The following is a 12,434-nucleotide window of genomic DNA, read 5'->3' on the forward strand; positions in this document are numbered from 1 at the left end:
TCTTAAAACTGGCTATCCTTTTGGCATCTGTGTCAACCATGTCGGGAGCATAGCGACATAAGTTGTTGAAGGCATGCAGGTATTCCGTCACGGTTTTGGTACCCTGGTTCAATGCCAGAAACTCTTCCAACTTCATTTCAGTCAGCCCGGGTGGAATATAGACTCCACGGAAGGCCTCAGCAAACTCTCTCCAAGAAATCTGAGCATTTGGAGGGAAGGTGGTGCGATGGTGCTTCCACCACATTCCCGCCGGTCCTTGCAATTGAAGTGCGGCATATTCCGTTTTCAGAACCTCAGTCATCCTCAACACACGGAATTTATCTTCCATCGTGTTGATCCATTCCTCAGCATCGAGTGGCTCTGTTGCTTCCTTGAATATGGGTGGCCTGGTGTCCATGAAATCTTTGAAGCTGCTATATTAGTTTACTCCCATGCCACCGCCTTGATTGTTACCACGTTGCACGTTGTTGGCGATGGTCCGAAGGAAATCTTCCATGTTCTTCTGAGATTGTTCCGTGTTGCGCTGACTCCCGAGTAGCTATGCGAGAAACATCTCGGGGGTGAACGGGGGAGGAGGTGGCAAATGCGGTTCATGGGGAGGCTCATTGTTGTTGCCATGGTTTCCACCACCACCACCACCGGTCCCCGTACCGTTAGCACCGGGCTCAGCGGCTTCATACGTGGTTCGGCGAGTGTTTGTCATCTGCATATTTCAGCAATAAGTAACTATTGAGTGAAGCTGTAATAATTGCGAGTGAAGGAAAACTTATGCCGTACTGAATTTACTGGAGATAATAAATTCATACAATAAAACAGAGGCACAACAATCGCATTCCAATTAAAACAACAGCACTTAATCGAATTACTTAAACGGCAAACATTGCGTCCATACAATCACATTGCCAGCATACATACACTGGACTTTTTATGCGTTCAGATATCGCATTCGAAAATCAAGTTCCAACCACATGCTAAGTCTCATACGTTCGAAGCAACATACGATAGATTACATGCCAACCAAAGAAAGGTCATCGCGACAAGACCTAGATACTAGCGTAAAGCAACTAGCCTAGTCCTCGGGGCCATCGTCGGGATCGGAGACGTCACCATCGCCTCCAGGTGAAACTACAGGCTCATCCTGGTCGTCGTCGTCGATGTCCATGCCAGCGGCGTTCGGTGGAGCATATGGGCCAACCCCATTGTAGAGCGCGTGAAACTCCTCGTGCAGGTTGCCGTTGTATTCCTCTAGCTCATTGACTCTCTGCAACAGAAGGTTTCTTGCGTTCCAGGCTTCATTCCTTTCCTGAACCAACTGTCCAATCATGCGGTCTGCATTGTTGTTGGCTTGAGTCAACGTATGCACTCGCTGCATAGCTCTATCACCTCTCTCAACCGCCTGATCTCATTGTAAGTTCATATCAGCCAACTGCTCCTGCAAGCTAGCTATAGCTCGTGCCTGTCTCTTCTTCTGCTTCTTCCCTTTGAGCTTATCCTCACTACGCAAGCCAGTCAAAGTCCAGTAGGTACTCTCGAGACCCTCATACGCTCTGATGGCGGCGAACATAGCACTCATCGCCTGGTTGTCGCTAGCCTGTCCCTCAGCTGGACCTCGGACCAATGCACTTCCTTGAGGCTGAACCCAAATGGCATCGCGAGGATCATCCCTAGGAAAAGTACCAGCTAGAGCTACTGCAAGCTCACTGGGAAATCTGCTCATAATGTCCCTGATGACACGGAAGGCTGCTCCCTCTGCACCCTCAGCTGGAGTGCGACCCTCAAACTCCAAATGCCAACCATCCCAATCTGGAGCATCACCGAGAGCAGGAACCGTGATCTCCACCACTACAAGTCCATCATCTGCTAACTGGCTCTCATTCTAAGAGTACACTGGCTCTTGACCCTCTGGGTACCCCACATCATGGAGCACTCTCCAAAGCAAAGTTGGCATGCCAAACTCGCTCAAGAAGGTGTCCGTGGTGCGGTGCTCCCTCAGGGCCAACGGACGTCGAGGTGCTCTTCCTCCGGTGGACTTACGGGCGGTCTGCTTCGTGTGGGCCATCTGTAGCAAAAGTTCTCTTATTACTTCGGGGAAACATATTTTAGGTGATACACTTTTATCAAAATGAGATAATCAATTTATAAGGGGAGGAATGCATGAGATGAATGAAATGCACAAGTAACATGATGTATGTACGTGTCGTACGTCCTCACAAACTTAGGAAATAAATAATTTCTAACGACTAATTCGGTGGCATACAACGATCTCTCAATACGTAGCTAATACGTTCTACACGATAGCGTTGTTATGTACCTGCAGAAGATTCATTTTAGCCCAATTCCCAATGAATGCATAAAAGCAGTAAAATTTTTATCTACACGCTCTACATGAATCCCCAGATACGTGTACAACGGTAGTAACTACCCGAACCATCGTCCTATTGACGGCATCGCCTCCACAGACGGAAGACCCATACATGAGATACCTTTGTAAAACATGCGTAGAACACGTAATTACTCCAGCATCATATAATCATTCACCCTAGATCGGCGGTGTATCCGATCATGCTCTCACAACTCACATTTACCGAGGCGTAGAGGCAAATGATCCATTCATTACCACTCAAACAAGTGGCACTCATACAATAGCACGCCGTATGAGCGACGAAAGAGAAATATGATGCAAGAACCCCAGTCAGTACTTAATTAAGCCACCTAAAGTCCTTAACTGGGCATAAAGGATATGATCACTGGCACACTTTATAGTTTTAAAATCATGTTTTCCAAATGCCTTTTTGTTTTAAATACACTTGTGAACAGTAACACGCTAAACCATGCTCTGATACCAGCTGTAACAGAACCGACCAATTATACGAAATTAAGTAAGAAAATCATCCACCAGAGCAGACGATTGAGCAAACTTAAGCCCGTATAACCCGGTAGTCCGTGAAATCACGAAGGATTTCAAACCAACTCGTGTCCTAGCCATGATCGTAATAAGTTTAGCGGTCACCATCACATATTACATAAAAGTTTACATCACGGATACATCAGAGTTTCAACATAGTTATTACAAAACCAGTTCAAATAAAAGTAGCGAAAGTCATTTGTTCAAACCACACACACACTCACGTGGAGTTTAAATATAGTGCCAGCGGATGATCATCTCCAACAAAAGCATAAGATGAGACGTAAGGAATGACCATGCCCATGGTCCTAAGCATCACCCATCGCAGGATAAAGGCAGTTGATACAGTAGCCGTAATACATCTGCCCATCTGCAACAAGTGGGAATAAAACCCTGAGTACGAGAATGTACTCAGCCAGACTTACCCGACATAACCGTAAATAAATGACACCAAGGATTATGAAGGGCTTTATAGTAGGGTAGCTGACTCATTTGCAAAAAGAAGTATTTTTAGCATTTCAAGTACCTTTCTAAAAGCATTATTGCCAAGTTAATTATTATTAACCTGTCGACTAGATTTGCACCTATACTAGAGTAACCATGTGATTAAGCAGATAATGATAACCCATGATCATTAAACAACTTCCATACTGTCATATTCATTATAACTGTCCAAGTGTTCCATAACATTTACTACGATGAAGTAACTCAAGTCAAGTGCTCACTATCCAGGAGCGATGGCGATTCGAATCGATTCCTAACCAGCTGGTGATTTATTCCTTACACAAACCTCACTCACCCGCTAAAGTGAGATATTGATCACCGAGTCAACTTTCCAGGAATCTCGAGTTTGCCAGGAACCACATGTACCCGGGGGCCAACCGACTGCACTTTGGCCTTATCATCCCGCCCCCGTGTCCTACCACACCTGCTCCGGCACAGTGCGTTGCGGGCAATCCACTCGGCCCGAAAAATCTCCTAGCTTCGCGGTCGGAAGGTACTTTATCCGGCCAGCTAAATGTAAGGCATGCGTTCAACATGACTCGAGGCCCAACAACGGTCGGTCCTTAATCGACACAGACGGAAACACTACAGTCCAAAACTCTGCAAGTCTCCGTCCGATCTCAACTTCATTTAACACTTAGTTATACCATGACTTCATAGTCATCCAAGCAGATCCAGGTAACTACCTATAGCTCGCAGGTGACAGGAAATCACCTGACTTCTACCGGTCTAAGCCAGCTAAGCATTGACTCGACTGCGGATACCAGGGTAACAAGGATATAGTATAACAAAGGTAAGCAAGGTATAATGCAGCAACGGTTGCAAACAACTCATGAACGTAATGCATTACTTTAAAGTAAAGGATTTAATTAAATTATTGCAAACCGGGAGAAAAATGCTCCGGGGCTTGCCTCTCTCGAAGGAGCTCGGACGGTGATCGGGGCACTCCAGAAGTTCCTCAACGTCCTCCTCGTCGGCTTCTGGCACTTCCTGCTGCTGCACCTCGAGCTGCTCCTCTGGCTCCTCGGATATGACGACTGGGTTCTCGGTTTGCGATCCTGTATGATGCAATGCGCGTAAGTGATTTTGCAAACGGTGCATCGAAAGAGATGAATGCAATAGATATGTTGAAATGCAAGGTAGTCAACATCATCCAAGAAATTATACTACAAGCACATGTCATCTACTGTATTCTCTTCTACTACTAATATGTTAAGTTAACCTATCTTATGAAATGCTTCAAAGATACACCAAAGCTTTACTAATTTCTTAATCACACTTAAAGCGACACTTGCTTAAACCCTAATTAATAATAGGTTTGAATAGCAACATATATTTCTGATGCTCCTAAAAATCTGAGAAAATTACAGTAGCATAATACTAACCTAAACAGACTACCATAAAAATTTCATGGCATTTGGATAAGTAAACTATCCTACACAAAAATGACAAGCTATAGCATAAAAATGAGCATGAAATTACTTTGCACTATGAAAAGTGTCAAACAACAGAATTAATATTTTTCCTAGGTTCTTCATAACCTATAATGACTGTACAAAAGTTACCACATGCATGTTTTACACAAAGTTTGCTCTCTAGTAAAAATAACAAAAATCAGCCATTAAAGGCACTTGAACTACACCTCCAAAGTTTTCCACAGCACATGCATGAAACATATTTTTCCTAGGAAGTACATGACCTAAGAAGATTAGCAAACTTAAAATCATATTTTTCTGCAGACTATAGATTTTTCTACATATTTTTCAAGTTATCAGCAATATCCATGATTAAATAAAATCCTACAGCAAAGTATCCCAAAAATGACATGCAAAAATTTTCCCAAGTAGATCTGATGATAAGGAACCTAGCAAAATTTGTTTCAACAAATTTGGAGCAAGTTTGACCATCCAGACGGGGCCGGCGAGGACGGTGACATCATTACCCGAGTAACAGTGCACGACGGAGAAGACAAAATGGGAGGTAGGGAAGGAAGAGAGGAGCTGTGCCGTGCTAGCCACGATGAGCTCCAACTCCGGCGAGCTGCGGTGGCGGCGAAAACTCAATTGGGCCACTACCTTGGGTTCTCCGGCTCGACGGTGAGATGGAGTAGCTAGGGGAGGTGAAGACGGAGCTGAGCGCTAACTGGAGGTGGCGATTTCGCGGCGGTGAGCGCGCTGGGCGACGGCGCTTGCTCGGCGTCGATGGAGGAGCCGGCGCGCTGTTGCTGCGAGAGGGCGCTGCGGCGAAGGAAATGAAAAACGAGCAGGTGAACTGGTCGGGCAGGCGCGCGAGGGCTTAAGGCGAGGCCAGCGGTGCCAGAACGACCGCGGCGCGTGGCCTGCGCGAGCAGAAGACCGGCGACGCGCGGCATCCACGCGGTGGTGATCTTCTGAACCGGTCAGGCACTGTAGCAGCGATTCAGAGAACGAAAGGCTGACTGACAGCGCCAAAAGACGAGGCTCGATCTCTTAATCCGTTGAGTGTTAGCGAAAGAAATCAAAACGAAAGTTGTACACCTACATGCCGGCTACAAAACTCATTTAAAGATCACTGTCTAATTCGCAAAGGATAGAGAGAAAAATCATGCCAAAGTCGTGTTCAAGAAACTGAAAACTTGGAATTTATACTTAGAAATTTTTAAGTGTTGAAATCAACCCAAATTCTGACTTGTGGGACCATTTAGAGCATGTTGTGCACATTTTCATGACTTGGTCACAAAATACTTTTTGTTCCTCATATAATTTGCTACAACTTTGTTTTAGGTTGCTCAGACATGCAAATATTCTAAGTGGCACTTTTTGAACAGTCAAACCAAAAAGTCCTAGGGTCAAAACAAGTCAAACCATGATTTGAAATCTTAATCAGGCAAAATGATCAACATGAACATTGTTCCTAATGACTTTCTAAGCATAGCTAAGATGTTTAACAATATATTTAGCTATACCACACCTTGGTCATACAATAATCAAGCACTAAAGGTACTGAAACGATGAAAAACACTTGAAATGGTACTCTTGTTTCAAAGTCATGTTTCCCATGTTTCAAGTGATATATGCTCATGAATATGAAATGCAAGTGCAATTAGGCAAGAATAACACTAGGGGTGTTACACCCTCCACGGCGCGAACCCCACTCCTCCTCGGCTCCTCCCCGTCCCTCGACCACAGCGCCGGCGTCGAGCACGGCAACAGCCGCCTCCTACACGACACCCCCCCGCGTCTGGCCACCTCCTCCGCGTCCCCCTACAGCGGCTTCGAGCGGAGCGACCTCGATTCGGCCTTCTACGCCATCGATCTGGCTGCTACTTCGCCGGACTCGCCTCCTCCGCCAGCTACTTCGCCGGATCTGGCATCAAACGACCCGGGGGAAGCTCGTTGGTGGCCGCCGCCACCTCCACTCCTCGCCTCCCCCTCCTCTTTGTTGCATTTGTGGGCCTCGGGCCGGCCCGACCTGCTAAAAAGGCCGGGCTCATCGGGGCGGCCCGGCATGGGAACTGGCCCGATAGGCCGTGCCTGGGCCGTCGGCCAGGCACGATGGACTGGTGCGGCACGGCCTGGTGGCCCGATGGGCCCTTCCGTACTGTGTCGGGCCAGGCCGGCCCGTTGGCCATCTATAGATGGCACGGACGACGTCCGAACGGCGTGGGCACCACATGGACACGCGAAACACAGGCGCGACAGAGTGCAGGTGCGGGCGTCTAGACGCTGGCATCCGTCTAGATATCCGGGTGCTAGCACTACCGGTTTACATTTAACATAACATCTAATAGAATGTATGTTCTCTCGAGATCGCGTTACCCCATTATCCATATGTACATACATATATCATCAGCCTGTTCGGCTGGCTGGGCTGGATCGTGGATTATTTACTGCTGGCTGGTTTGGCTGGTTTGGTGTGAGAGAAAAATATTGTTCCAGCTTATAATCCACCATCGTATACGATCATTTACGGCCTGCCGAACAGGCTGCATAATTATAGCATACTCTATCCGTCTCTAAATGTCTGTCGTTTTCGTTTTTCGAGAAACAACTTTGATTAAATATATATTAAAAAATATTAATATTTGTGATACATAATTAGTATCATTGAATAGATATTTGAATCTAGTTTTTTAATAAATTTATTTAGAAATAGAAATGTTGCATGTATTTTCTATAAATCGAGTCAAAGTTATCGGCACGTAAATCGTGGCGACAAACATTTAGGGACAGATGGAGCACATTTTTTTCACACAAAATTTCAATGTTCCTTGAAGGAAACGTGTCTATTTTGGTCCAAATAATTTAGTCGAGAATTGGAATATTACCACGCAGCTGACACGTTTGTCCCACTGGGAAATGGTTTCGGGAACTGATTGTGATTGATATGCAACCATCTGCGTGTACACGGCAGAAACGCAGAACTACACACGAGACAGATCGCACTCAAGATTCATGTAAAGGCTAGTGGCAGTCACAATCAAAGGCGATGTCCCTCACAAATTGAACGAAAAGGTGAGATCCATGCCGCGCAAATTATATAATGTCGGCAAATGTAATCCAAAGCGTATTTGTCTGTAAGCACTCGACACATCAATGATCAATCAATCGTTCCTTTCTACAGAATACTACCTGCGTGTATATGGTTCTAAACAAGGGCAGAGGAGCTAAGACCATATTTGGACCAGTATAAGTTGCTAACTGTTAAAAAAATATAGTTAATCCAAAGAGCCTAGCTTATAGTTTATTTAAAATATTTAACCACCAAAATTTATAAAAAGCTATTAACTGGTTCCATCCGGCTATTATACTGCAGATTATAAAAAGTATAGTTAATTCAAACGGGCTTAATCCCTTTAGGCTATGTTTGGATCCTTGGAATTGAAATCTATTCTAATAATCATAATTTAGGCATAAATCAATTCAATTAATATGGCCGTATGCGGAATATATTTGTATATTTTTGTTGACCACATGAGGGAGATAATTATGTGTTGCACTTGTGCTGCAGCGAGCAATTTCGAAGAGTGTGCTATAAGCTACCGAGTAAAAACATATCACGAGGATCTATGGAATCAAATTCTAACTCTCACCCCCTAAATTTAAGGCAAGCTTATATCTAAACTTTGAAAACTTATGGAATGTCAAATTTTAAATAGCCTAGTCTATAAAGTAATTCCAATTCCTTCAAAATTAAGGGATCTGAACGGACCCTTAGCTTTTTTTTCCTAACAAAATTATTAATTTATACCCTACTCACATCCGAAAGACTAACGCTGCATATCCCACATACTACAACTATGAAAACCTCTACTTCCAAAAGACTAAGCTTACAGGTCTTTTATAAGTGTCTTGTTCAAATACTAATAATAAATATAAAAAATAGGATTACCTTTACCAATTTGAGTACTTGAATATGGGTCAACAGATTTGACCATAGTGAAATTAACTACCTAAGCTAGGTCGTGACAAATACTAAACATTTAGCTACAACTGAAATGTCTATGAAATGAAGAGCAATAACTATTTTCAAAAACAAACTCATTATTGAGTGGATGGAAATATGTATCGTGATAATATTCATATTGTAACAAGAGTCAATTCCTTCATTGCCACTGAAATTTATAAGCATTCCCTTAATGCCATTGAAATTGTTAAGTTCCCTTGACTGCCACTATTCTAAGTTTGCATTTCCTTGATTGCCATTGCCGTTAAAATCTGTTAACTTTTCCGTTAAGTTGGCACTCGCCGAGGCAAATGTGCTGCTTCATCGCTCGCCTTTCTCATCCGCGTCGTGCAGCGCTGGCTCCGGCCTTGTTAGCTGTTGTTCTGCCTCAGCCCTCAGCTCCGCGGCTACGCCTCAACCACGTCGACACGGATCGCGCTGCGAGATTCGTCGACACCGTCATGGCCTCATGGTCCTCGTTCACCAGCGGCCTAGTTATCAGACGCGCATGCATGCGGGAGGGGCAGGGCGGCTGACGCACACCCGCACAGGAGGGCGAATAGGTCGAGAACGCGCGCAGGACGACTGAACAGGCAGAGGCCCAGGCGGCGCGCGTCTCCCCTGCGTCGTCCGCACACGCTTGCTAGGTGCGGTGCAGCCGCGCGCACATCCTGGCATCGCCGACTCGCGTCTGCGGTCTGCCGACAGGTGCACTCGTTCGTCAATGGCACCAGAATGGCAAATGGATTAGCTCTCAAGGAAAGAAGCCACCGGATGCAATCTTTAGTTAGTTTCCTTGCTGTACTCTATGAATACTGGGCTATCCGGTTAATGAAATTATTGCGTATTCTCTGCAAAAACTTGTACGCTTTTACATGGGAAAGAAAGGGAAATAGCTAAGCAGAATCAGGAAGAAGGCATGCCCACTCACGACTCTGCGAGCACGGGCTCGGTCAGCGACCATCTCTTCTCAACTGTCGTTGCCATCGACTTTGCCTCCAACTCCTGCGGATCCGTATGAAAGAAGCAGGTGCGCTTCTGTGAACATCAGCACATGTGCGCTTCTTGCAGCACCGGCCAGCCGAGTGCCTTGCCCTGGCGGCCGTGAGCAGCCTGGCCCCTAGCGGTCGCGAGCGCCCCGGTGGCTCCCTGATCTTGCCCAGCTGCTTGCGCATGCCGCCGAAGACGCCTCCCCTCGTCCTCCCCCTTCACACGCTCGAGCAATATCGTCGTGGAGGCCGGCGAGCTCGGACGACCCCGCGCACCTGCACTTCTTGCCTCACCGGCGGCTACGAGCCCGGCGCCCCGGCCTCAGCCGCCACGCGCGCCCGGGTGGTTGCAAGATCCCCAGCAAGCCGCGAGCTCACCGGGGCAGCCGCGTGCCCGGCGCCGCAAGCCTTGCCTAAGCAGCCGCAAGCTTTGCCCGGTCGCCCAATGTTTCAATTTTTTCCAATGAAGCGATCGCATAACAAAGAAGTTGTGGGGCCCCGTTGTCATTGGGTATAACTTAACAGAATTTAACAGAAATGGCAGTAAGGGAAACACAAATTTCATACAATGGCACTGAAGGGAAGTTGAAAATTTGAATGGCATTCAGAGAACTCCTATAATTTATAGTGGCAACGAGGGAATTTACTCTTGTAACAACCTAAAAATCCACACACCAAAAAAATCACAACTACAAATTTTTTGTGATAGCACTATGTGATGTTGAGTGACACATGTAGAAGCCAAACCCTAAATCTGGATTGGATGTGACCCAACTAGGTTAAAATCATAAGCATAGTTTGATTTTATGCCACATGTGTAATTAAATTCCTAAATAAATAAATCATGCATGCATCCTTAGACCCACTTGTGATTCGGATTCTTTTGCCTTATGTGATGTTCAACTAACTTACTTAATATTTAAGATAAACCCTAACCAAATTGGCAACAAATAAAAGGAAAAGGAAAGAAGAGGGAGCAACAGCAGCCCAGGCCTGCTCGGCCTTGCGAGCCGGCCCAGCATCGCTGCCCCACGCGCACAGCCGCTGACAAGCCGGGCCCGCTTGTCAGCTATCACGTGCCGCACGCAGCCACATCGCGCCAAGCGCTTGACGACCCGACCCCGCTTGTCAGCACAGTAGCGTCTTCTTCCCCACGCCCACGCATTCTCCCCACGTGACCAGAGGCCGACCAGCGTGGCAGGCGCGGTGAAAGCTCTAGTTTGGTTTTGGTTAATTGATGAAACCCTAAGTGCTAACCTAGTTTATCAAGATGATTATGAGATAGGTAGCACTACTCCAAGTGATGAAGCAATGGCGAAGATCATGACAATGGTGATGGTCAAATGCTTAAACTTGGAAAAGAAGAAAGAGAAAAACAAAAGGCTCAAGGCAAAGGTATAAAATGTAGGAGTCATTTTGTTTTAGTGATCAAGACACTTAGTGAGTGTGATCACATTTAGGATAGATAGCCGTACTATTAAGAGGAGTGAAACTCATATCGGAATGTGGTTATCAAAGTGCCACTAGATGCTCTAACTCATTGCATATGCATTTAGGATCTAGTGGAGTGCTAACACCCTTGAAAATATTTGTGAAAATATGCTAACACTTGTGCACAAGGTGATACACTTGGTGGTGTTGGCACATCTACAAAGGAGGTGGTGTTTGTAGGGTTGAGATGAGTTTGGGGTCCCTCTCTCAATCCCGCCTCGCAAGCTCGGCGGGATTCGGCGCTTTCGGGAAAATGAAATGCCTATTTTCTATTGCGCCGGATGCAAATTCTTGTGGTTGGCACATTGGATCAAGGGTGAAGAAGTTAGAAGTGAAAACGAGTTGATCGCGAAGACGCTGGCGTCGGTCAACTGACCGGACGCTGGTTTCTGCGTCCGGTCAAACTGATGGGTCTGCACAGTACCGAGGGTATTGCACCGGACGCTGGTCTGTGTCTGATCAAGGTGGACCAGACGCGTCCGGTCGAAAAAATATGCCTCGGGGAGCTTACTGGAAACGACCGGACGATGGGGCTTCAGCGTCCGGTCAGTTTTACCGGAGCGTCCGGTCAGCTTCATAGCCGTTGAAATCTGACGAACAACGTTTGAAGCTGGTGACGCGTGGCGTCCATCGGGCGACCGGACGCTGAGGGCCAGCGTCCGGTCAGTATGACCAGAGCGTCCGGTCAGAGCGCGTTTTGCCCAGTGAAGGGGTATAACGGCTCTATTTGATGGGGGCTCTATTTATAGCCCCATGGCCGGCTCAATGGATCACTCTTGCACATTTTCACTGACATAGCAACCTTGTGAGCTTAGCCAAAGTCCTCCCACTCATCTCCATCATTGATTCATCATCTTTGTGAGATTGGGAGAGAATCCAAGTGCATTGCTTGAGTGATTGCATCTAGAGGCACTTGGTATTCGTGTTACGCTGCGGATTTCGCTTGTTTCTCTTGGTGGTTGCCACCACCTAGACGGTTGGAGCAGCGGTGAAGGATCGACACGAGTTGGTGATTGTTCGTGGCCGCCTTCGGTGATTGTGAGGGGAGTTGTACCTTCCTCGGCGGAGTGCCGAAAGGTAACTCTAGTAAATTGCTCGTGTCATTGAGTTACCTCACTTGT

This window comes from Miscanthus floridulus, chromosome 11 (genome assembly GCF_019320115.1).
Source record: "Miscanthus floridulus cultivar M001 chromosome 11, ASM1932011v1, whole genome shotgun sequence".
Lineage (NCBI taxonomy): Eukaryota > Viridiplantae > Streptophyta > Magnoliopsida > Poales > Poaceae > Miscanthus > Miscanthus floridulus.